Source organism: Hydra viridissima, unplaced genomic scaffold (assembly GCF_058129835.1).
Source record: "Hydra viridissima isolate aposymbiotic clone 2 unplaced genomic scaffold, HvirCarnegie_v1 scaffold_21, whole genome shotgun sequence".
Taxonomy (NCBI): domain Eukaryota; kingdom Metazoa; phylum Cnidaria; class Hydrozoa; order Anthoathecata; family Hydridae; genus Hydra; species Hydra viridissima.
Window position 1 is genome coordinate 1 of NW_028324320.1, and position 21,981 is coordinate 21,981.

At 39.3% G+C, this 21,981-nt stretch overlaps 16 non-coding genes across 16 annotated transcripts; 8 read left to right on the top strand and 8 right to left on the bottom strand.

Moving 5' to 3' along the window:
- The first annotated feature begins 200 nt into the window (after window positions 1-200).
- On the top strand, window positions 201-319 carry LOC149876343 (5S ribosomal RNA). Its single transcript, XR_016448768.1, has one exon. It is a non-coding gene; the product is annotated as a 5S ribosomal RNA (ribosomal RNA).
- A 733-nt stretch (window positions 320-1,052) lies between these two features.
- Window positions 1,053-1,224, bottom strand: LOC149876344 (U1 spliceosomal RNA). Its single transcript, XR_016448754.1, has one exon. It is a non-coding gene; the product is annotated as a U1 spliceosomal RNA (small nuclear RNA).
- Window positions 1,225-2,957: 1,733 nt separating this feature from the next.
- On the top strand, window positions 2,958-3,076 carry LOC149876345 (5S ribosomal RNA). Its single transcript, XR_016448769.1, has one exon. It is a non-coding gene; the product is annotated as a 5S ribosomal RNA (ribosomal RNA).
- A 731-nt stretch (window positions 3,077-3,807) lies between these two features.
- Window positions 3,808-3,979, bottom strand: LOC149876346 (U1 spliceosomal RNA). The gene has a single exon (XR_016448765.1). It is a non-coding gene; the product is annotated as a U1 spliceosomal RNA (small nuclear RNA).
- A 1,734-nt stretch (window positions 3,980-5,713) lies between these two features.
- On the top strand, window positions 5,714-5,832 carry LOC149876347 (5S ribosomal RNA). The gene has a single exon (XR_016448770.1). It is a non-coding gene; the product is annotated as a 5S ribosomal RNA (ribosomal RNA).
- A 733-nt stretch (window positions 5,833-6,565) lies between these two features.
- On the bottom strand, window positions 6,566-6,737 carry LOC149876348 (U1 spliceosomal RNA). The gene has a single exon (XR_016448776.1). It is a non-coding gene; the product is annotated as a U1 spliceosomal RNA (small nuclear RNA).
- A 1,737-nt stretch (window positions 6,738-8,474) lies between these two features.
- On the top strand, window positions 8,475-8,593 carry LOC149876349 (5S ribosomal RNA). Its single transcript, XR_016448771.1, has one exon. It is a non-coding gene; the product is annotated as a 5S ribosomal RNA (ribosomal RNA).
- Window positions 8,594-9,327: 734 nt separating this feature from the next.
- Window positions 9,328-9,499, bottom strand: LOC149876350 (U1 spliceosomal RNA). The gene has a single exon (XR_016448787.1). It is a non-coding gene; the product is annotated as a U1 spliceosomal RNA (small nuclear RNA).
- A 1,734-nt stretch (window positions 9,500-11,233) lies between these two features.
- LOC149876351 (5S ribosomal RNA) lies at window positions 11,234-11,352 on the top strand. The gene has a single exon (XR_016448772.1). It is a non-coding gene; the product is annotated as a 5S ribosomal RNA (ribosomal RNA).
- A 733-nt stretch (window positions 11,353-12,085) lies between these two features.
- Window positions 12,086-12,257, bottom strand: LOC149876352 (U1 spliceosomal RNA). The gene has a single exon (XR_016448766.1). It is a non-coding gene; the product is annotated as a U1 spliceosomal RNA (small nuclear RNA).
- Window positions 12,258-13,989: 1,732 nt separating this feature from the next.
- On the top strand, window positions 13,990-14,108 carry LOC149876353 (5S ribosomal RNA). The gene has a single exon (XR_016448773.1). It is a non-coding gene; the product is annotated as a 5S ribosomal RNA (ribosomal RNA).
- A 733-nt stretch (window positions 14,109-14,841) lies between these two features.
- Window positions 14,842-15,013, bottom strand: LOC149876354 (U1 spliceosomal RNA). Its single transcript, XR_016448788.1, has one exon. It is a non-coding gene; the product is annotated as a U1 spliceosomal RNA (small nuclear RNA).
- Window positions 15,014-16,747: 1,734 nt separating this feature from the next.
- LOC149876355 (5S ribosomal RNA) lies at window positions 16,748-16,866 on the top strand. Its single transcript, XR_016448774.1, has one exon. It is a non-coding gene; the product is annotated as a 5S ribosomal RNA (ribosomal RNA).
- A 730-nt stretch (window positions 16,867-17,596) lies between these two features.
- Window positions 17,597-17,768, bottom strand: LOC149876356 (U1 spliceosomal RNA). Its single transcript, XR_016448767.1, has one exon. It is a non-coding gene; the product is annotated as a U1 spliceosomal RNA (small nuclear RNA).
- A 1,745-nt stretch (window positions 17,769-19,513) lies between these two features.
- On the top strand, window positions 19,514-19,632 carry LOC149876357 (5S ribosomal RNA). Its single transcript, XR_016448775.1, has one exon. It is a non-coding gene; the product is annotated as a 5S ribosomal RNA (ribosomal RNA).
- A 734-nt stretch (window positions 19,633-20,366) lies between these two features.
- Window positions 20,367-20,538, bottom strand: LOC149876358 (U1 spliceosomal RNA). Its single transcript, XR_016448755.1, has one exon. It is a non-coding gene; the product is annotated as a U1 spliceosomal RNA (small nuclear RNA).
- Between the last annotated feature and the right edge of the window lie 1,443 nt (window positions 20,539-21,981).

The following is a 21,981-nucleotide window of genomic DNA, read 5'->3' on the forward strand; positions in this document are numbered from 1 at the left end:
TTTTCCTCTTGATCTAGGTGTTTAGAAATGTGTTCCGTTCCACAACGACGGTCCCTGGTGCACAGGCTCACAAGGTGTATTTCTGTCTCCTCCAAATATAATCCTGCAAAAATGTATTTGTTTACTGTAATATTTTATCAATTAAAATTCCATGATGAGGCGTTTACAGTATAAAGTCGTTAATGGGTGACAACCTCTTCGCCTACGACCATACCACGGTGAACACACCCGTTCTCGTCCGATCACGGAAGTTAAGCACCGTCGGGCCAGGGTAGTACTTGGATGGGTGACCGCCTGGGAACTCCTGGTGCCGTAGGCTTTTGTTTTGCCCTAGCCAAAACAAAATAATAGCTTGAAGTGCGTGTGTGAGTGTGTGCCTTTTATTTCTGCAAATCCGTGTTTGAGACTATTGCTATTGGGTAAAAACGAACACGCATGCTAGTTGACCAACATTTTAAGTTCAATGTTTTGGGGTTGCTAAGGTGCTTCCCAAAAAAGAACAAACGTTAGGGTTGGGTCCACAAGGAAGCCAAAACAAGATAGTACTACACTAGTAGACAGCATAAAGACATACCTCTCCAATGAAGTGCATGCACATTCAAAGCAAATCAGAAGTTCCGAAGAAAAAGTGTAAAGCAAAACCATTCTCGGCAGCCATTGTTATTGAACATAAACTTTAACCTAAGGGAGAATAAAGTAAGAGAATTTGGTAAAAATGCGTCATAGGTCACGTGGATGTACCAAATTCCTCACTTTTGCGCGGATCCAGCGTAACATGAATAGAAAGTGTGCACGCACGTGACCTTATTGGCACCCATCCATTGGTATTCTATAAACACAAAGGAAACTTAATCTCCGTAAGAAGTTAGCTCCATAATGCTCTTGTAATGTAACACTTAACGGAGAAAGAAAATTGGCAAAAGTTGCAGAAGCCGGAACTGGGCAGCAGCACCTGCAGTTAAAAAAAGAAAAAAGGGAGCGCTCATTGCGTCTAATTTAGGAGCCTAATGTTTAGGCTCGAGAAGCGATGCTTTTGATTGCATCGTAAGAGAAAGGGGCGAGCGCCAACGCAGGCCCCCACAGCCAGAAAGTGTACGGTCGAGTTACCGACGTTAGCGGTAATCGCAGTCAACCCAGAGTCAGCCCAGGCGAAGTGCAATGCAAAAGCCTCACCCTGGAAGAAGCCCCATGTTGATCAGGTTTGCTTCACCGTCAGGTAAGTATGCTTTTTCCCGCTATCTAACGTTTTCTCACTGTAAGTAAGTACGAGTTGGTCGATTCGCTGATCTCGTGCTCGTGCATAAACGGTTGATGCGTCCGAAGACGATGTTTCGCTTTTGTACATTTGTGGTTGCCCTTCCCGAAGCCCGAAACTAACGAAATTCGACAGTTAAAGAGTTGACATGTACCTTAATACACAGTGACTTAGTAGAAGTGTGTGTTTTTTCCGTGCCTATCGAGGCGCTGAGAAAGGTCGAGCTTTAGTAAATATTCAAATGCTTGTGGCGAGTGGTTTGTCCCCATGCCTTTTTGTTGCCGTACAATTGAAAAATCAGTCAGCTGGGCTCTTCAATTACTGGCCTTCAATTAATCAGTCAGCTGGGCTTCAATTACTTGCTAAACTAAGGTATTGTCAGTATTGCAGTTGGACAGTACATTTTGTCTCAAATTTTCACTGTTCAACTCAATTACTTATTCATTCCTATTTGTTTTCGTATTCCAACATGAATTCGTTTAACCGACCGGTAAAAATGACATGCACTTTCTACTTCCCTTTCTTTCGTTTTGTTGGTCCCTGAAATCTGCTCTTAAAAGTTGTTTCTTTTTTGAAATCTGCTCTTCAAAGTTGTTCTTTAAAACTGCTTTTGGCAAATCTCCTTTTGAAAGTTCTGCTTGTGTTCGTCACGCTTTGCTAAATTGTTAAAAAGAATCAATGAGTTCGTCGTTACCTTTGTTTTCTGTTAACCCATGCCCATGCTTCGACGTAAAAACGTTGGTAAAAGTCATTAACTAAACTTGGCTTCTTTTCCTTTTCCTCGAATGGATCTAACCGTCAAAATTGAGTAACATCTGCAGACAATTTAATGTTCTTCTTAATGACCCTAAGTTTGTCTCTTAAAACGCTAGTTATCTCATCAATGCTCCTTACTTTACAAAAGCAACTTTAAAGTTGACGCGAAAAGACTCGATTTATGAACTCAGCCATCATCAGCAGCAGGTAAATGTAGTACTTTAGATTAAAAGCACTTTTTCCTACGTAAGAAGTTACGTGCTGTTACTAGTCTTTTAACAAGCGTACCCGAGGGACTCAAAAAAGGTGAAATTGAATTTTTGCATCTTGACGTATAGTATATCTAAAGATTGACATAAGCAACTCTAACCTATACTAAAAGCGAGCTCTTTCTTTTTCTTCTAGTTTAGAACTTTTTTTTTTTACAAAATAAACTCCATGAAATAAACTAATCGATGGCTGCACCAAGAATAAAACAGGAGTTTGTCTTCTCACCGAGCTCCATTTTAAAAAATGTAAGAGTATATAGTAAAAAATGACAAAGTTAACACAGTTGTGAAATGAAAAAAAAAAAAAAAAAAAAAAAAAAAAAAAAAAAAAAATTTTAGAAAAAAAACGTTTAAAAGTTAAACCTTAAAGTGGAGTTTCATGAGTATTTTCCCAAACACCTGTATGCATTTGAATGTAACAAAGTCATATAAGTAATGAAAAGCGTTTACATTCAGCTTCCAATTGTTTTAGCGTAGTTTTCCTCTTGATCTAGGTGTTTAGAAATGTGTTCCGTTCCACAACGACGGTCCCTGGTGCACAGGCTCACAAGGTGTATTTCTGTCTCCTCCAAATATAATCCTGCAAAAATGTATTTGTTTACTGTAATATTTTATCAATTAAAATTCCATGATGAGGCGTTTACAGTATAAAGTCGTTAATGGGTGACAACCTCTTCGCCTACGACCATACCACGGTGAACACACCCGTTCTCGTCCGATCACGGAAGTTAAGCACCGTCGGGCCAGGGTAGTACTTGGATGGGTGACCGCCTGGGAACTCCTGGTGCCGTAGGCTTTTGTTTTGCCCTAGCCAAAACAAAATAATAGCTTGAAGTGCGTGTGTGAGTGTGTGCCTTTTATTTCTGCAAATCCGTGTTTGAGACTATTGCTATTGGGTAAAAACGAACACGCATGCTAGTTGACCAACATTTTAAGTTCAATGTTTTGGGGTTGCTAAGGTGCTTCCCAAAAAGAACAAACGTTAGGGTTGGGTCCACAAGGAAGCCAAAACAAGATAGTACTACACTAGTAGACAGCATAAAGACATACCTCTCCAATGAAGTGCATGCACATTCAAAGCAAATCAGAAGTTCCGAAGAAAAAGTGTAAAGCAAAACCATTCTCGGCAGCCATTGTTATTGAACATAAACTTTAACCTAAGGGAGAATAAAGTAAGAGAATTTGGTAAAAATGCGTCATAGGTCACGTGGATGTACCAAATTCCTCACTTTTGCGCGGATCCAGCGTAACATGAATAGAAAGTGTGCACGCACGTGACCTTATTGGCACCCATCCATTGGTATTCTATAAACACAAAGGAAACTTAATCTCCGTAAGAAGTTAGCTCCATAATGCTCTTGTAATGTAACACTTAACGGAGAAAGAAAATTGGCAAAAGTTGCAGAAGCCGGAACTGGGCAGCAGCACCTGCAGTTAAAAAAAGAAAAAGGGAGCGCTCATTGCGTCTAATTTAGGAGCCTAATGTTTAGGCTCGAGAAGCGATGCTTTTGATTGCATCGTAAGAGAAAGGGGCGAGCGCCAACGCAGGCCCCCACAGCCAGAAAGTGTACGGTCGAGTTACCGACGTTAGCGGTAATCGCAGTCAACCCAGAGTCAGCCCAGGCGAAGTGCAATGCAAAAGCCTCACCCTGGAAGAAGCCCCATGTTGATCAGGTTTGCTTCACCGTCAGGTAAGTATGCTTTTTCCCGCTATCTAACGTTTTCTCACTGTAAGTAAGTACGAGTTGGTCGATTCGCTGATCTCGTGCTCGTGCAATAAACGGTTGATGCGTCCGAAGACGATGTTTCGCTTTTGTACATTTGTGGTTGCCCTTCCCGAAGCCCCGAAACTAACGAAATTCGACAGTTAAAGAGTTGACATGTACCTTAATACACAGTGACTTAGTAGAAGTGTGTGTTTTTTCCGTGCCTATCGAGGCGCTGAGAAAGGTCGAGCTTTAGTAAATATTCAAATGCTTGTGGCGAGTGGTTTGTCCCCATGCCTTTTTGTTGCCGTACAATTGAAAAATCAGTCAGCTGGGCTCTTCAATTACTGGCCTTCAATTAATCAGTCAGCTGGGCTTCAATTACTTGCTAAACTAAGGTATTGTCAGTATTGCAGTTGGACAGTACATTTTGTCTCAAATTTTCACTGTTCAACTCAATTACTTATTCATTCCTATTTGTTTTCGTATTCCAACATGAATTCGTTTAACCGACCGGTAAAAATGACATGCACTTTCTACTTCCCTTTCTTTCGTTTTGTTGGTCCCTGAAATCTGCTCTTAAAAGTTGTTTCTTTTTTGAAATCTGCTCTTCAAAGTTGTTCTTTAAAACTGCTTTTGGCAAATCTCCTTTTGAAAGTTCTGCTTGTGTTCGTCACGCTTTGCTAAATTGTTAAAAAGAATCAATGAGTTCGTCGTTACCTTTGTTTTCTGTTAACCCATGCCCATGCTTCGACGTAAAACGTTGGTAAAAGTCATTAACTAAACTTGGCTTCTTTTCCTTTTCCTCGAATGGATCTAACCGTCAAAATTGAGTAACATCTGCAGACAATTTAATGTTCTTCTTAATGACCCTAAGTTTGTCTCTTAAACGCTAGTTATCTCATCAATGCTCCTTACTTTACAAAAGCAACTTTAAAGTTGACGCGAAAAGACTCGATTTATGAACTCAGCCATCATCAGCAGCAGGTAAATGTAGTACTTTAGATTAAAAGCACTTTTTCCTACGTAAGAAGTTACGTGCTGTTACTAGTCTTTTAACAAGCGTACCCGAGGGACTCAAAAAAGGTGAAATTGAATTTTTGCATCTTGACGTATAGTATATCTAAAGATTGACATAAGCAACTCTAACCTATACTAAAAGCGAGCTCTTTCTTTTTCTTCTAGTTTAGAACTTTTTTTTTTTACAAAATAAACTCCATGAAATAAACTAATCGATGGCTGCACCAAGAATAAAACAGGAGTTTGTCTTCTCACCGAGCTCCATTTTAAAAAATGTAAGAGTATATAGTAAAAAATGACAAAGTTAACACAGTTGTGAAATGAAAAAAAAAAAAAAAAAAAAAAAAAAAAAAAAAAAAAAAATTTTAGAAAAAAAACGTTTAAAAGTTAAACCTTAAAGTGGAGTTTCATGAGTATTTTCCCAAACACCTGTATGCATTTGAATGTAACAAAGTCATATAAGTAATGAAAAGCGTTTACATTCAGCTTCCAATTGTTTTAGCGTAGTTTTCCTCTTGATCTAGGTGTTTAGAAATGTGTTCCGTTCCACAACGACGGTCCCTGGTGCACAGGCTCACAAGGTGTATTTCTGTCTCCTCCAAATATAATCCTGCAAAAATGTATTTGTTTACTGTAATATTTTATCAATTAAAATTCCATGATGAGGCGTTTACAGTATAAAGTCGTTAATGGGTGACAACCTCTTCGCCTACGACCATACCACGGTGAACACACCCGTTCTCGTCCGATCACGGAAGTTAAGCACCGTCGGGCCAGGGTAGTACTTGGATGGGTGACCGCCTGGGAACTCCTGGTGCCGTAGGCTTTTGTTTTGCCCTAGCCAAAACAAAATAATAGCTTGAAGTGCGTGTGTGAGTGTGTGCCTTTTATTTCTGCAAATCCGTGTTTGAGACTATTGCTATTGGGTAAAAACGAACACGCATGCTAGTTGACCAACATTTTAAGTTCAATGTTTTGGGGTTGCTAAGGTGCTTCCCAAAAAAGAACAAACGTTAGGGTTGGGTCCACAAGGAAGCCAAAACAAGATAGTACTACACTAGTAGACAGCATAAAGACATACCTCTCCAATGAAGTGCATGCACATTCAAAGCAAATCAGAAGTTCCGAAGAAAAAGTGTAAAGCAAAACCATTCTCGGCAGCCATTGTTATTGAACATAAACTTTAACCTAAGGGAGAATAAAGTAAGAGAATTTGGTAAAAATGCGTCATAGGTCACGTGGATGTACCAAATTCCTCACTTTTGCGCGGATCCAGCGTAACATGAATAGAAAGTGTGCACGCACGTGACCTTATTGGCACCCATCCATTGGTATTCTATAAACACAAAGGAAACTTAATCTCCGTAAGAAGTTAGCTCCATAATGCTCTTGTAATGTAACACTTAACGGAGAAAGAAAATTGGCAAAAGTTGCAGAAGCCGGAACTGGGCAGCAGCACCTGCAGTTAAAAAAAGAAAAAAGGGAGCGCTCATTGCGTCTAATTTAGGAGCCTAATGTTTAGGCTCGAGAAGCGATGCTTTTGATTGCATCGTAAGAGAAAGGGGCGAGCGCCAACGCAGGCCCCCACAGCCAGAAAGTGTACGGTCGAGTTACCGACGTTAGCGGTAATCGCAGTCAACCCAGAGTCAGCCCAGGCGAAGTGCAATGCAAAAGCCTCACCCTGGAAGAAGCCCCATGTTGATCAGGTTTGCTTCACCGTCAGGTAAGTATGCTTTTTCCCGCTATCTAACGTTTTCTCACTGTAAGTAAGTACGAGTTGGTCGATTCGCTGATCTCGTGCTCGTGCATAAACGGTTGATGCGTCCGAAGACGATGTTTCGCTTTTGTACATTTGTGGTTGCCCTTCCCGAAGCCCCGAAACTAACGAAATTCGACAGTTAAAGAGTTGACATGTACCTTAATACACAGTGACTTAGTAGAAGTGTGTGTTTTTTCCGTGCCTATCGAGGCGCTGAGAAAGGTCGAGCTTTAGTAAATATTCAAATGCTTGTGGCGAGTGGTTTGTCCCCATGCCTTTTTGTTGCCGTACAATTGAAAAATCAGTCAGCTGGGCTCTTCAATTACTGGCCTTCAATTAATCAGTCAGCTGGGCTTCAATTACTTGCTAAACTAAGGTATTGTCAGTATTGCAGTTGGACAGTACATTTTGTCTCAAATTTTCACTGTTCAACTCAATTACTTATTCATTCCTATTTGTTTTCGTATTCCAACATGAATTCGTTTAACCGACCGGTAAAAATGACATGCACTTTCTACTTCCCTTTCTTTCGTTTTGTTGGTCCCTGAAATCTGCTCTTAAAAGTTGTTTCTTTTTTGAAATCTGCTCTTCAAAGTTGTTCTTTAAAACTGCTTTTGGCAAATCTCCTTTTGAAAGTTCTGCTTGTGTTCGTCACGCTTTGCTAAATTGTTAAAAAGAATCAATGAGTTCGTCGTTACCTTTGTTTTCTGTTAACCCATGCCCATGCTTCGACGTAAAAACGTTGGTAAAAGTCATTAACTAAACTTGGCTTCTTTTCCTTTTCCTCGAATGGATCTAACCGTCAAAATTGAGTAACATCTGCAGACAATTTAATGTTCTTCTTAATGACCCTAAGTTTGTCTCTTAAACGCTAGTTATCTCATCAATGCTCCTTACTTTACAAAAGCAACTTTAAAGTTGACGCGAAAAGACTCGATTTATGAACTCAGCCATCATCAGCAGCAGGTAAATGTAGTACTTTAGATTAAAAGCACTTTTTCCTACGTAAGAAGTTACGTGCTGTTACTAGTCTTTTAACAAGCGTACCCGAGGGACTCAAAAAAGGTGAAATTGAATTTTTGCATCTTGACGTATAGTATATCTAAAGATTGACATAAGCAACTCTAACCTATACTAAAAGCGAGCTCTTTCTTTTTCTTCTAGTTTAGAACTTTTTTTTTTTACAAAATAAACTCCATGAAATAAACTAATCGATGGCTGCACCAAGAATAAAACAGGAGTTTGTCTTCTCACCGAGCTCCATTTTAAAAAATGTAAGAGTATATAGTAAAAAATGACAAAGTTAACACAGTTGTGAAATGAAAAAAAAAAAAAAAAAAAAAAAAAAAAAAAAAAAAAAAAAAATTTTAGAAAAAAAACGTTTAAAAGTTAAACCTTAAAGTGGAGTTTCATGAGTATTTTCCCAAACACCTGTATGCATTTGAATGTAACAAAGTCATATAAGTAATGAAAAGCGTTTACATTCAGCTTCCAATTGTTTTAGCGTAGTTTTCCTCTTGATCTAGGTGTTTAGAAATGTGTTCCGTTCCACAACGACGGTCCCTGGTGCACAGGCTCACAAGGTGTATTTCTGTCTCCTCCAAATATAATCCTGCAAAAATGTATTTGTTTACTGTAATATTTTATCAATTAAAATTCCATGATGAGGCGTTTACAGTATAAAGTCGTTAATGGGTGACAACCTCTTCGCCTACGACCATACCACGGTGAACACACCCGTTCTCGTCCGATCACGGAAGTTAAGCACCGTCGGGCCAGGGTAGTACTTGGATGGGTGACCGCCTGGGAACTCCTGGTGCCGTAGGCTTTTGTTTTGCCCTAGCCAAAACAAAATAATAGCTTGAAGTGCGTGTGTGAGTGTGTGCCTTTTATTTCTGCAAATCCGTGTTTGAGACTATTGCTATTGGGTAAAAACGAACACGCATGCTAGTTGACCAACATTTTAAGTTCAATGTTTTGGGGTTGCTAAGGTGCTTCCCAAAAAAGAACAAACGTTAGGGTTGGGTCCACAAGGAAGCCAAAACAAGATAGTACTACACTAGTAGACAGCATAAAGACATACCTCTCCAATGAAGTGCATGCACATTCAAAGCAAATCAGAAGTTCCGAAGAAAAAGTGGTAAAGCAAAACCATTCTCGGCAGCCATTGTTATTGAACATAAACTTTAACCTAAGGGAGAATAAAGTAAGAGAATTTGGTAAAAATGCGTCATAGGTCACGTGGATGTACCAAATTCCTCACTTTTGCGCGGATCCAGCGTAACATGAATAGAAAGTGTGCACGCACGTGACCTTATTGGCACCCATCCATTGGTATTCTATAAACACAAAGGAAACTTAATCTCCGTAAGAAGTTAGCTCCATAATGCTCTTGTAATGTAACACTTAACGGAGAAAGAAAATTGGCAAAAGTTGCAGAAGCCGGAACTGGGCAGCAGCACCTGCAGTTAAAAAAAGAAAAAAGGGAGCGCTCATTGCGTCTAATTTAGGAGCCTAATGTTTAGGCTCGAGAAGCGATGCTTTTGATTGCATCGTAAGAGAAAGGGGCGAGCGCCAACGCAGGCCCCCACAGCCAGAAAGTGTACGGTCGAGTTACCGACGTTAGCGGTAATCGCAGTCAACCCAGAGTCAGCCCAGGCGAAGTGCAATGCAAAAGCCTCACCCTGGAAGAAGCCCCATGTTGATCAGGTTTGCTTCACCGTCAGGTAAGTATGCTTTTTCCCGCTATCTAACGTTTTCTCACTGTAAGTAAGTACGAGTTGGTCGATTCGCTGATCTCGTGCTCGTGCATAAACGGTTGATGCGTCCGAAGACGATGTTTCGCTTTTGTACATTTGTGGTTGCCCTTCCCGAAGCCCCGAAACTAACGAAATTCGACAGTTAAAGAGTTGACATGTACCTTAATACACAGTGACTTAGTAGAAGTGTGTGTTTTTTCCGTGCCTATCGAGGCGCTGAGAAAGGTCGAGCTTTAGTAAATATTCAAATGCTTGTGGCGAGTGGTTTGTCCCCATGCCTTTTTGTTGCCGTACAATTGAAAAATCAGTCAGCTGGGCTCTTCAATTACTGGCCTTCAATTAATCAGTCAGCTGGGCTTCAATTACTTGCTAAACTAAGGTATTGTCAGTATTGCAGTTGGACAGTACATTTTGTCTCAAATTTTCACTGTTCAACTCAATTACTTATTCATTCCTATTTGTTTTCGTATTCCAACATGAATTCGTTTAACCGACCGGTAAAAATGACATGCACTTTCTACTTCCCTTTCTTTCGTTTTGTTGGTCCCTGAAATCTGCTCTTAAAAGTTGTTTCTTTTTTGAAATCTGCTCTTCAAAGTTGTTCTTTAAAACTGCTTTTGGCAAATCTCCTTTTGAAAGTTCTGCTTGTGTTCGTCACGCTTTGCTAAATTGTTAAAAAGAATCAATGAGTTCGTCGTTACCTTTGTTTTCTGTTAACCCATGCCCATGCTTCGACGTAAAAACGTTGGTAAAAGTCATTAACTAAACTTGGCTTCTTTTCCTTTTCCTCGAATGGATCTAACCGTCAAAATTGAGTAACATCTGCAGACAATTTAATGTTCTTCTTAATGACCCTAAGTTTGTCTCTTAAACGCTAGTTATCTCATCAATGCTCCTTACTTTACAAAAGCAACTTTAAAGTTGACGCGAAAAGACTCGATTTATGAACTCAGCCATCATCAGCAGCAGGTAAATGTAGTACTTTAGATTAAAAGCACTTTTTCCTACGTAAGAAGTTACGTGCTGTTACTAGTCTTTTAACAAGCGTACCCGAGGGACTCAAAAAAGGTGAAATTGAATTTTTGCATCTTGACGTATAGTATATCTAAAGATTGACATAAGCAACTCTAACCTATACTAAAAGCGAGCTCTTTCTTTTTCTTCTAGTTTAGAACTTTTTTTTTTTTACAAAATAAACTCCATGAAATAAACTAATCGATGGCTGCACCAAGAATAAAACAGGAGTTTGTCTTCTCACCGAGCTCCATTTTAAAAAATGTAAGAGTATATAGTAAAAAATGACAAAGTTAACACAGTTGTGAAATGAAAAAAAAAAAAAAAAAAAAAAAAAAAAAAAAAAAAAAAATTTTAGAAAAAAACGTTTAAAAGTTAAACCTTAAAGTGGAGTTTCATGAGTATTTTCCCAAACACCTGTATGCATTTGAATGTAACAAAGTCATATAAGTAATGAAAAGCGTTTACATTCAGCTTCCAATTGTTTTAGCGTAGTTTTCCTCTTGATCTAGGTGTTTAGAAATGTGTTCCGTTCCACAACGACGGTCCCTGGTGCACAGGCTCACAAGGTGTATTTCTGTCTCCTCCAAATATAATCCTGCAAAAATGTATTTGTTTACTGTAATATTTTATCAATTAAAATTCCATGATGAGGCGTTTACAGTATAAAGTCGTTAATGGGTGACAACCTCTTCGCCTACGACCATACCACGGTGAACACACCCGTTCTCGTCCGATCACGGAAGTTAAGCACCGTCGGGCCAGGGTAGTACTTGGATGGGTGACCGCCTGGGAACTCCTGGTGCCGTAGGCTTTTGTTTTGCCCTAGCCAAAACAAAATAATAGCTTGAAGTGCGTGTGTGAGTGTGTGCCTTTTATTTCTGCAAATCCGTGTTTGAGACTATTGCTATTGGGTAAAAACGAACACGCATGCTAGTTGACCAACATTTTAAGTTCAATGTTTTGGGGTTGCTAAGGTGCTTCCCAAAAAAGAACAAACGTTAGGGTTGGGTCCACAAGGAAGCCAAAACAAGATAGTACTACACTAGTAGACAGCATAAAGACATACCTCTCCAATGAAGTGCATGCACATTCAAAGCAAATCAGAAGTTCCGAAGAAAAAGTGTAAAGCAAAACCATTCTCGGCAGCCATTTTTATTGAACATAAACTATAACCTAAGGGAGAATAAAGTAAGAGAATTTGGTAAAAATGCGTCATAGGTCACGTGGATGTACCAAATTCCTCACTTTTGCGCGGATCCAGCGTAACATGAATAGAAAGTGTGCACGCACGTGACCTTATTGGCACCCATCCATTGGTATTCTATAAACACAAAGGAAACTTAATCTCCGTAAGAAGTTAGCTCCATAATGCTCTTGTAATGTAACACTTAACGGAGAAAGAAAATTGGCAAAAGTTGCAGAAGCCGGAACTGGGCAGCAGCACCTGCAGTTAAAAAAAGAAAAAAGGGAGCGCTCATTGCGTCTAATTTAGGAGCCTAATGTTTAGGCTCGAGAAGCGATGCTTTTGATTGCATCGTAAGAGAAAGGGGCGAGCGCCAACGCAGGCCCCCACAGCCAGAAAGTGTACGGTCGAGTTACCGACGTTAGCGGTAATCGCAGTCAACCCAGAGTCAGCCCAGGCGAAGTGCAATACAAAAGCCTCACCCTGGAAGAAGCCCCATGTTGATCAGGTTTGCTTCACCGTCAGGTAAGTATGCTTTTTCCCGCTATCTAACGTTTTCTCACTGTAAGTAAGTACGAGTTGGTCGATTGGCTGATCTCGTGCTCGTGCATAAACGGTTGATGCGTCCGAAGACGATGTTTCGCTTTTGTACATTTGTGGTTGCCCTTCCTGAAGCCCCGAAACTAACGAAATTCGACAGTTAAAGAATTGACATGTACCTTAATACACAGTGACTTAGTAGAAGTGTGTGTTTTTTCCGTGCCTATCGAGGCGCTGAGAAAGGTCGAGCTTTAGTAAATATTCAAATGCTTGTGGCGAGTGGTTTGTCCCCATGCCTTTTTGTTGCCGTACAATTGAAAAATCAGTCAGCTGGGCTCTTCAATTACTGGCCTTCAATTAATCAGTCAGCTGGGCTTCAATTACTTGCTAAACTAAGGTATTGTCAGTATTGCAGTTGGACAGTACATTTTGTCTCAAATTTTCACTGTTCAACTCAATTACTTATTCATTCCTATTTGTTTTCGTATTCCAACATGAATTCGTTTAACCGACCAGTAAAAATGACATGCACTTTCTACTTCCCTTTCTTTCGTTTTGTTGGTCCCTGAAATCTGCTCTTAAAAGTTGTTTCTTTTTTGAAATCTGCTCTTCAAAGTTGTTCTTTAAAACTGCTTTTGGCAAATCTCCTTTTGAAAGTTCTGCTTGTGTTCGTCACGCTTTGCTAAATTGTTAAAAAGAATCAATGAGTTCGTCGTTACCTTTGTTTTCTGTTAACCCATGCCCATGCTTCGACGTATAAACGTTGGTAAAAGTCATTAACTAAACTTGGCTTCTTTTCCTTTTCCTCGAATGGATCTAACCGTCAAAATTGAGTAACATCTGCAGACAATTTAATGTTCTTCTTAATGACCCTAAGTTTGTCTCTTAAACGCTAGTTATCTCATCAATGCTCCTTACTTTACAAAAGCAACTTTAAAGTTGACGCGAAAAGACTCGATTTATGAACTCAGCCATCATCAGCAGCAGGTAAATGTAGTACTTTAGATTAAAAGCACTTTTTCCTACGTAAGAAGTTACGTGCTGTTACTAGTCTTTTAACAAGCGTACCCGAGGGACTCAAAAAAGGTGAAATTGAATTTTTGCATCTTGACGTATAGTATATCTAAAGATTGACATAAGCAACTCTAACCTATACTAAAAGCGAGCTCTTTCTTTTTCTTCTAGTTTAGAACTTTTTTTTTTACAAAATAAACTCCATGAAATAAACTAATCGATGGCTGCACCAAGAATAAAACAGGAGTTTGTCTTCTCACCGAGCTCCATTTTAAAAAATGTAAGAGTATATAGTAAAAAATGACAAAGTTAACACAGTTGTGAAATGAAAAAAAAAAAAAAAAAAAAAAAAAAAAAAAAAAAAAAAATTTTAGAAAAAAACGTTTAAAAGTTAAACCTTAAAGTGGAGTTTCATGAGTATTTTCCCAAACACCTGTATGCATTTGAATGTAACAAAGTCATATAAGTAATGAAAAGCGTTTACATTCAGCTTCCAATTGTTTTAGCGTAGTTTTCCTCTTGATCTAGGTGTTTAGAAATGTGTTCCGTTCCACAACGACGGTCCCTGGTGCACAGGCTCACAAGGTGTATTTCTGTCTCCTCCAAATATAATCCTGCAAAAATGTATTTGTTTACTGTAATATTTTATCAATTAAAATTCCATGATGAGGCGTTTACAGTATAAAGTCGTTAATGGGTGACAACCTCTTCGCCTACGACCATACCACGGTGAACACACCCGTTCTCGTCCGATCACGGAAGTTAAGCACCGTCGGGCCAGGGTAGTACTTGGATGGGTGACCGCCTGGGAACTCCTGGTGCCGTAGGCTTTTGTTTTGCCCTAGCCAAAACAAAATAATAGCTTGAAGTGCGTGTGTGAGTGTGTGCCTTTTATTTCTGCAAATCCGTGTTTGAGACTATTGCTATTGGGTAAAAACGAACACGCATGCTAGTTGACCAACATTTTAAGTTCAATGTTTTGGGGTTGCTAAGGTGCTTCCCAAAAAAGAACAAACGTTAGGGTTGGGTCCACAAGGAAGCCAAAACAAGATAGTACTACACTAGTAGACAGCATAAAGACATACCTCTCCAATGAAGTGCATGCACATTCAAAGCAAATCAGAAGTTCCGAAGAAAAAGTGTAAAGCAAAACCATTCTCGGCAGCCATTGTTATTGAACATAAACTTTAACCTAAGGGAGAATAAAGTAAGAGAATTTGGTAAAAATGCGTCATAGGTCACGTGGATGTACCAAATTCCTCACTTTTGCGCGGATCCAGCGTAACATGAATAGAAAGTGTGCACGCACGTGACCTTATTGGCACCCATCCATTGGTATTCTATAAACACAAAGGAAACTTAATCTCCGTAAGAAGTTAGCTCCATAATGCTCTTGTAATGTAACACTTAACGGAGAAAGAAAATTGGCAAAAGTTGCAGAAGCCGGAACTGGGCAGCAGCACCTGCAGTTAAAAAAAGAAAAAAGGGAGCGCTCATTGCGTCTAATTTAGGAGCCTAATGTTTAGGCTCGAGAAGCGATGCTTTTGATTGCATCGTAAGAGAAAGGGGCGAGCGCCAACGCAGGCCCCCACAGCCAGAAAGTGTACGGTCGAGTTACCGACGTTAGCGGTAATCGCAGTCAACCCAGAGTCAGCCCAGGCGAAGTGCAATGCAAAAGCCTCACCCTGGAAGAAGCCCCATGTTGATCAGGTTTGCTTCACCGTCAGGTAAGTATGCTTTTTCCCGCTATCTAACGTTTTCTCACTGTAAGTAAGTACGAGTTGGTCGATTCGCTGATCTCGTGCTCGTGCATAAACGGTTGATGCGTCCGAAGACGATGTTTCGCTTTTGTACATTTGTGGTTGCCCTTCCCGAAGCCCCGAAACTAACGAAATTCGACAGTTAAAGAGTTGACATGTACCTTAATACACAGTGACTTAGTAGAAGTGTGTGTTTTTTCCGTGCCTATCGAGGCGCTGAGAAAGGTCGAGCTTTAGTAAATATTCAAATGCTTGTGGCGAGTGGTTTGTCCCCATGCCTTTTTGTTGCCGTACAATTGAAAAATCAGTCAGCTGGGCTCTTCAATTACTGGCCTTCAATTAATCAGTCAGCTGGGCTTCAATTACTTGCTAAACTAAGGTATTGTCAGTATTGCAGTTGGACAGTACATTTTGTCTCAAATTTTCACTGTTCAACTCAATTACTTATTCATTCCTATTTGTTTTCGTATTCCAACATGAATTCGTTTAACCGACCGGTAAAAATGACATGCACTTTCTACTTCCCTTTCTTTCGTTTTGTTGGTCCCTGAAATCTGCTCTTAAAAGTTGTTTCTTTTTTGAAATCTGCTCTTCAAAGTTGTTCTTTAAAACTGCTTTTGGCAAATCTCCTTTTGAAAGTTCTGCTTGTGTTCGTCACGCTTTGCTAAATTGTTAAAAAGAATCAATGAGTTCGTCGTTACCTTTGTTTTCTGTTAACCCATGCCCATGCTTCGACGTAAAAACGTTGGTAAAAGTCATTAACTAAACTTGGCTTCTTTTCCTTTTCCTCGAATGGATCTAACCGTCAAAATTGAGTAACATCTGCAGACAATTTAATGTTCTTCTTAATGACCCTAAGTTTGTCTCTTAAACGCTAGTTATCTCATCAATGCTCCTTACTTTACAAAAGCAACTTTAAAGTTGACGCGAAAAGACTCGATTTATGAACTCAGCCATCATCAGCAGCAGGTAAATGTAGTACTTTAGATTAAAAGCACTTTTTCCTACGTAAGAAGTTACGTGCTGTTACTAGTCTTTTAACAAGCGTACCCGAGGGACTCAAAAAAGGTGAAATTGAATTTTTGCATCTTGACGTATAGTATATCTAAAGATTGACATAAGTTACTCTAACCTATACTAAAAGCGAGCTCTTTCTTTTTCTTCTAGTTTAGAACTTTTTTTTACAAAATAAACTCCATGAAATAAACTAATCGATGGCTGCACCAAGAATAAAACAGGAGTTTGTCTTCTCACCGAGCTCCATTTTAAAAAATGTAAGAGTATATAGTAAAAAATGACAAAGTTAACACAGTTGTGAAATGAAAAAAAAAAAAAAAAAAAAAAAAAAAAAAAAAAAAAAAAAAAATTTTAGAAAAAAACGTTTAAAAGTTAAACCTTAAAGTGGAGTTTCATGAGTATTTTCCCAAACACCTGTATGCATTTGAATGTAACAAAGTCATATAAGTAATGAAAAGCGTTTACATTCAGCTTCCAATTGTTTTAGCGTAGTTTTCCTCTTGATCTAGGTGTTTAGAAATGTGTTCCGTTCCACAACGACGGTCCCTGGTGCACAGGCTCACAAGGTGTATTTCTGTCTCCTCCAAATATAATCCTGCAAAAATGTATTTGTTTACTGTAATATTTTATCAATTAAAATTCCATGATGAGGCGTTTACAGTATAAAGTCGTTAATGGGTGACAACCTCTTCGCCTACGACCATACCACGGTGAACACACCCGTTCTCGTCCGATCACGGAAGTTAAGCACCGTCGGGCCAGGGTAGTACTTGGATGGGTGACCGCCTGGGAACTCCTGGTGCCGTAGGCTTTCGTTTTGCCCTAGCCAAAACAAAATAATAGCTTGAAGTGCGTGTGTGAGTGTGTGCCTTTTATTTCTGCAAATCCGTGTTTGAGACTATTGCTATTGGGTAAAAACGAACACGCATGCTAGTTGACCAACATTTTAAGTTCAATGTTTTGGGGTTGCTAAGTGCTTCCCAAAAAAGAACAAACGTTAGGGTTGGGTCCACAAGGAAGCCAAAACAAGATAGTACTACACTAGTAGACAGCATAAAGACATACCTCTCCAATGAAGTGCATGCACATTCAAAGCAAATCAGAAGTTCCGAAGAAAAAGTGTAAAGCAAAACCATTCTCGGCAGCCATTTTTATTGAACATAAACTATAACCTAAGGGAGAATAAAGTAAGAGAATTTGGTAAAATGCGTCATAGGTCACGTGGATGTACCAAATTCCTCACTTTTGCGCGGATCCAGCGTAACATGAATAGAAAGTGTGCACGCACGTGACCTTATTGGCACCCATCCATTGGTATTCTATAAACACAAAGGAAACTTAATCTCCGTAAGAAGTTAGCTCCATAATGCTCTTGTAATGTAACACTTAACGGAGAAAGAAAATTGGCAAAAGTTGCAGAAGCCGGAACTGGGCAGCAGCACCTGCAGTTAAAAAAAGAAAAAAGGAGCGCTCATTGCGTCTAATTTAGGAGCCTAATGTTTAGGCTCGAGAAGCGATGCTTTTGATTGCATCGTAAGAGAAAGGGGCGAGCGCCAACGCAGGCCCCCACAGCCAGAAAGTGTACGGTCGAGTTACCGACGTTAGCGGTAATCGCAGTCAACCCAGAGTCAGCCCAGGCGAAGTGCAATACAAAAGCCTCACCCTGGAAGAAGCCCCATGTTGATCAGGTTTGCTTCACCGTCAGGTAAGTATGCTTTTTCCCGCTATCTAACGTTTTCTCACTGTAAGTAAGTACGAGTTGGTCGATTGGCTGATCTCGTGCTCGTGCATAAATGGTTGATGCGTCCGAAGACGATGTTTCGCTTTTGTACATTTGTGGTTGCCCTTCCTGAAGCCCCGAAACTAACGAAATTCGACAGTTAAAGAATTGACATGTACCTTAATACACAGTGACTTAGTAGAAGTGTGTGTTTTTTCCGTGCCTATCGAGGCGCTGAGAAAGGTCGAGCTTTAGTAAATATTCAAATGCTTGTGGCGAGTGGTTTGTCCCCATGCCTTTTTGTTGCCGTACAATTGAAAAATCAGTCAGCTGGGCTCTTCAATTACTGGCCTTCAATTAATCAGTCAGCTGGGCTTCAATTACTTGCTAAACTAAGGTATTGTCAGTATTGCAGTTGGACAGTACATTTTGTCTCAAATTTTCACTGTTCAACTCAATTACTTATTCATTCCTATTTGTTTCGTATTCCAACATGAATTCGTTTAACCGACCAGTAAAAATGACATGCACTTTCTACTTCCCTTTCTTTCGTTTTGTTGGTCCCTGAAATCTGCTCTTAAAAGTTGTTTCTTTTTTGAAATCTGCTCTTCAAAGTTGTTCTTTAAAACTGCTTTTGGCAAATCTCCTTTTGAAAGTTCTGCTTGTGTTCGTCACGCTTTGCTAAATTGTTAAAAAGAATCAATGAGTTCGTCGTTACCTTTGTTTTCTGTTAACCCATGCCCATGCTTCGACGTAAAAACGTTGGTAAAAGTCATTAACTAAACTTGGCTTCTTTTCCTTTTCCTCGAATGGATCTAACCGTCAAAATTGAGTAACATCTGCAGACAATTTAATGTTCTTCTTAATGACCCTAAGTTTGTCTCTTAAACGCTAGTTATCTCATCAATGCTCCTTACTTTACAAAAGCAACTTTAAAGTTGACGCGAAAAGACTCGATTTATGAACTCAGCCATCATCACCAGCAGGTAAATGTAGTACTTTAGATTAAAAGCAACTTTTCCTACGTAAGAAGTTACGTGCTGTTACTAGTCTTTTAACAAGCGTACCCGAGGGACTCAAAAAAGGTGAAATTGAATTTTTGCATCTTGACGTATAGTATATCTAAAGATTGACATAAGTTACTCTAACCTATACTAAAAGCGAGCTCTTTCTTTTTCTTCTAGTTTAGAACTTTTTTTTTACAAAATAAACTCCATGAAATAAACTAATCGATGGCTGCACCAAGAATAAAACAGGAGTTTGTCTTCTCACCGAGCTCCATTTTAAAAAATGTAAGAGTATATAGTAAAAAATGACAAAGTTAACACAGTTGTGAAATGAAAAAAAAAAAAAAAAAAAAAAAAAAAAAAAAAAAAAAAAAATTTTAGAAAAAAACGTTTAAAAGTTAAACCTTAAAGTGGAGTTTCATGAGTATTTTCCCAAACACCTGTATGCATTTGAATGTAACAAAGTCATATAAGTAATGAAAAGCGTTTACATTCAGCTTCCAATTGTTTTAGCGTAGTTTTCCTCTTGATCTAGGTGTTTAGAAATGTGTTCCGTTCCAGTGTTCCGTTCCACAACGACGGTCCCTGGTGCACAGGCTCACAAGGTGTATTTCTGTCTCCTCCAAATATAATCCTGCAAAAATGTATTTGTTTACTGTAATATTTTATCAATTAAAATTCCATGATGAGGCGTTTACAGTATAAAGTCGTTAATGGGTGACAACCTCTTCGCCTACGACCATACCACGGTGAACACACCCGTTCTCGTCCGATCACGGAAGTTAAGCACCGTCGGGCCAGGGTAGTACTTGGATGGGTGACCGCCTGGGAACTCCTGGTGCCGTAGGCTTTTGTTTTGCCCTAGCCAAAACAAAATAATAGCTTGAAGTGCGTGTGTGAGTGTGTGCCTTTTATTTTCTGCAAATCCGTGTTTGAGACTATTGCTATTGGGTAAAAACGAACACGCATGCTAGTTGACCAACATTTTAAGTTCAATGTTTTGGGGTTGCTAAGGTGCTTCCCAAAAAAGAACAAACGTTAGGGTTGGGTCCACAAGGAAGCCAAAACAAGATAGTACTACACTAGTAGACAGCATAAAGACATACCTCTCCAATGAAGTGCATGCACATTCAAAGCAAATCAGAAGTTCCGAAGAAAAAGTGTAAAGCAAAACCATTCTCGGCAGCCATTGTTATTGAACATAAACTTTAACCTAAGGGAGAATAAAGTAAGAGAATTTGGTAAAAATGCGTCATAGGTCACGTGGATGTACCAAATTCCTCACTTTTGCGCGGATCCAGCGTAACATGAATAGAAAGTGTGCACGCACGTGACCTTATTGGCACCCATCCATTGGTATTCTATAAACACAAAGGAAACTTAATCTCCGTAAGAAGTTAGCTCCATAATGCTCTTGTAATGTAACACTTAACGGAGAAAGAAAATTGGCAAAAGTTGCAGAAGCCGGAACTGGGCAGCAGCACCTGCAGTTAAAAAAAGAAAAAAGGGAGCGCTCATTGCGTCTAATTTAGGAGCCTAATGTTTAGGCTCGAGAAGCGATGCTTTTGATTGCATCGTAAGAGAAAGGGGCGAGCGCCAACGCAGGCCCCCACAGCCAGAAAGTGTACGGTCGAGTTACCGACGTTAGCGGTAATCGCAGTCAACCCAGAGTCAGCCCAGGCGAAGTGCAATGCAAAAGCCTCACCCTGGAAGAAGCCCCATGTTGATCAGGTTTGCTTCACCGTCAGGTAAGTATGCTTTTTCCCGCTATCTAACGTTTTCTCACTGTAAGTAAGTACGAGTTGGTCGATTCGCTGATCTCGTGCTCGTGCATAAACGGTTGATGCGTCCGAAGACGATGTTTCGCTTTTGTACATTTGTGGTTGCCCTTCCCGAAGCCCCGAAACTAACGAAATTCGACAGTTAAAGAGTTGACATGTACCTTAATACACAGTGACTTAGTAGAAGTGTGTGTTTTTTCCGTGCCTATCGAGGCGCTGAGAAAGGTCGAGCTTTAGTAAATATTCAAATGCTTGTGGCGAGTGGTTTGTCCCCATGCCTTTTTGTTGCCGTACAATTGAAAAATCAGTCAGCTGGGCTCTTCAATTACTGGCCTTCAATTAATCAGTCAGCTGGGCTTCAATTACTTGCTAAACTAAGGTATTGTCAGTATTGCAGTTGGACAGTACATTTTGTCTCAAATTTTCACTGTTCAACTCAATTACTTATTCATTCCTATTTGTTTTCGTATTTCCAACATGAATTCGTTTAACCGACCGGTAAAAATGACATGCACTTTCTACTTCCCTTTCTTTCGTTTTGTTGGTCCCTGAAATCTGCTCTTAAAAGTTGTTTCTTTTTTGAAATCTGCTCTTCAAAGTTGTTCTTTAAAACTGCTTTTGGCAAATCTCCTTTTGAAAGTTCTGCTTGTGTTCGTCACGCTTTGCTAAATTGTTAAAAAGAATCAATGAGTTCGTCGTTACCTTTGTTTTCTGTTAACCCATGCCCATGCTTCGACGTAAAAACGTTGGTAAAAGTCATTAACTAAACTTGGCTTCTTTTCCTTTTCCTCGAATGGATCTAACCGTCAAAATTGAGTAACATCTGCAGACAATTTAATGTTCTTCTTAATGACCCTAAGTTTGTCTCTTAAACGCTAGTTATCTCATCAATGCTCCTTACTTTACAAAAGCAACTTTAAAGTTGACGCGAAAAGACTCGATTTATGAACTCAGCCATCATCAGCAGCAGGTAAATGTAGTACTTTAGATTAAAAGCACTTTTTCCTACGTAAGAAGTTACGTGCTGTTACTAGTCTTTTAACAAGCGTACCCGAGGGACTCAAAAAAGGTGAAATTGAATTTTTGCATCTTGACGTATAGTATATCTAAAGATTGACATAAGCAACTCTAACCTATACTAAAAGCGAGCTCTTTCTTTTTCTTCTAGTTTAGAACTTTTTTTTTTTACAAAATAAACTCCATGAAATAAACTAATCGATGGCTGCACCAAGAATAAAACAGGAGTTTGTCTTCTCACCGAGCTCCATTTTAAAAAATGTAAGAGTATATAGTAAAAAATGACAAAGTTAACACAGTTGTGAAATGAAAAAAAAAAAAAAAAAAAAAAAAAAAAAAAAAAAAAAATTTTAGAAAAAAAACGTTTAAAAGTTAAACCTTAAAGTGGAGTTTCATGAGTA